At 36.0% G+C, this 2,322-nt stretch overlaps 1 pseudogene; it reads left to right on the forward strand.

Moving 5' to 3' along the window:
* Positions 1–358: 358 nt before the first annotated feature.
* LOC125355293 lies at positions 359–794 on the forward strand (annotated as a pseudogene).
* Positions 795–2,322: the final 1,528 nt, after the last annotated feature.

A 2,322-nucleotide genomic window follows, 5' to 3' on the forward strand; every position in this document is an offset into this window, starting at 1 on the left:
GAAAACACTGTTATGAGAATGAAAACATTGGGAGAAAATATTTGTGTATCACAGTATGTGAAATTCCTGACTATAGAAAGAAGTCTCCAAAGTCAATAATTATCTTAAAAATAGAAACTTTACGCACTGAGTGAAAAGTTGAACATATGGTTCATCAAAGAAGATAAACAAAAAGATGCCAACATCAATAGTTTAGGAATATTCAAGTCAAAAACCATAGTTAAACACTATTACATACTTATTATGATATAGCTAAGAGTCAAAAAGTTATAACTGGCCGTATTCCGCCGGTGAAGGCCAAGGCCTCGGGGCGGGCATGAGACGCACTCCCGGTGGAGGCAGACAGCCTTGCTGAGCCATGGCCATTACAGTGGTAGCAGTTGGGCTGACCATTGCTGCTGCAGGATTTGCAGGCCGTTATGTTTTACAAACCATGAAGCATATGGAGCCTCAAGTAAAACAACTTTTTCAAACTACCAAAATCTGCCTTCAGCTGTGGCTATTACAGAGGTGGATTTGAACCCAAAATGACAAAACGGAAAGCAGCATTAATACTAGGTGTAAGCCCTACTGCCAATAAAGGAAAGATAAGAGATGCTCATCGACGAATTATGCTCTTAAACCACCCAGACAAAGGAGGATCTCCTTACATAGCAGCCAAAATCAATGAAGCTAAAGATTTACTAGATGGTCAAGCTAAAAAAAAATGAAGTAAATGTATGATAAATTTTAAGTTCATATTAATTTTTGAGTATCAACTTTTTGTAATAAAATGCCTCAAATACAAAGTTTTTAAAAATGATTTAGCACAGGGCTGGGAATATGGCCTAGTGGCAAGAGTGCTTGCCTTGTACACATGAAGCCCCGGGTTCTATTTCTCAGCACCACATATATAGAAAACGGAAGTGGCACTGTAGCTCAAGTGGCAGAGTGCTAGCCTTAAGCAAAAAGAAGCCAGGGACAGTGCTCAGGCACTGAGTTCAAGCCCCAGGACTGGCAAAAAAAAAATTATTTAGCACAAACAAGCTAAATCAAACCTTTGGTATATTTTATTTAACCTGAGAACATTAAAAATATTATAGTATTTAGGGCTAGTTTCCAGTAATGACAGATGCGCACCACTTGAATAGAAACACACTTAGTTAGCAAATAATTTGGTGTCTGTGTGCTATTTAATGCAAAGCCCCTATTCTAAAAGAGCCCTATACCAGTCAGGTGTAGACATTAATATTACGGAATTCACACACTGTTGAGCTGCTCACTTACCTACTTAAAATGTTGTGGTTAGATGCATTTAGCCACAACAGTGATTTTAAGAAATTACCTAGATATGTATCAGTAACAATTCATGTTTCATACATTAAAACCTACATATTGATAGCATAGTTCCAGTAAATCAAAGGTAAATCCATATGTATTCAGCCTCTTAAAAGGTACAGGTCACTTATAAATTATCCTTTTATATGTTTTTTAATGTAGCTCAGAATTTACAATTATAGACAAGACTAAACAGTATTGGTGATACTAAAATTTGTTACCAAAGTATTGCTTAGTCTGTACTGTTAAGAACTTACATACTAATAAACTTACATGGCATGAAGGCAAGTGACAGTCTAACAAAACTTATCTAAGGATATTTAACAGAGGACCTATGTAAAACGAGGCAAACTACTTGTTCAGTAAATCCCAATTTTTGTTATGTGAAGCTGATAAATCATGATAGCAACCATCTGAAAAAAAAAGTTATAATCATTCCAAGTATTGAGAAAATGAGGGAGAACCAGAATGCTTATACAATACTGTTGGAAACTTTAAAATGTTATGATCCTTTTGGGGAAAGTTAGAAAAGTCCTTAGAAAGTTAAACACAGAATTCAGTTATTCCATTGCAAGATGTTTACCCAGGAGAAAGGAAAAAAGGACCATGCACAGCCTTGAATATCAGTATGCATAAAATCTTCTATTTGCAAAAGCTACAAACTAAAAGTTCATCAGTGAGCAAATGGATAAGCTAATTGTGCTTTATCCACCCAATGGAATACTATGTGACTATAAAAAGGAATGGGTTATGGGCATGTGCTATTACATGAGTGATTCTTTGAAAGTATGTTGTAGAATAAATGAAACCAAATGAGGGGGGAAAAAAGTAAATGGATGTTGTATGCTGCCATTTATATACAAACCCTGAAAATGCTAATGTCTCCCTAATGGCAGAAGCTAGATCTGCCATGTTCTTGGTACCATTGGAGAGGGAGTAGGTATCAAGGAGAAGCAAAAGGAGAGATTACTAAAATTAGAAGTAAATTGGTGTGGTTTTCTGTAC

This window comes from Perognathus longimembris, chromosome 1 (assembly GCF_023159225.1).
Source record: "Perognathus longimembris pacificus isolate PPM17 chromosome 1, ASM2315922v1, whole genome shotgun sequence".
NCBI lineage: Eukaryota > Metazoa > Chordata > Mammalia > Rodentia > Heteromyidae > Perognathus > Perognathus longimembris.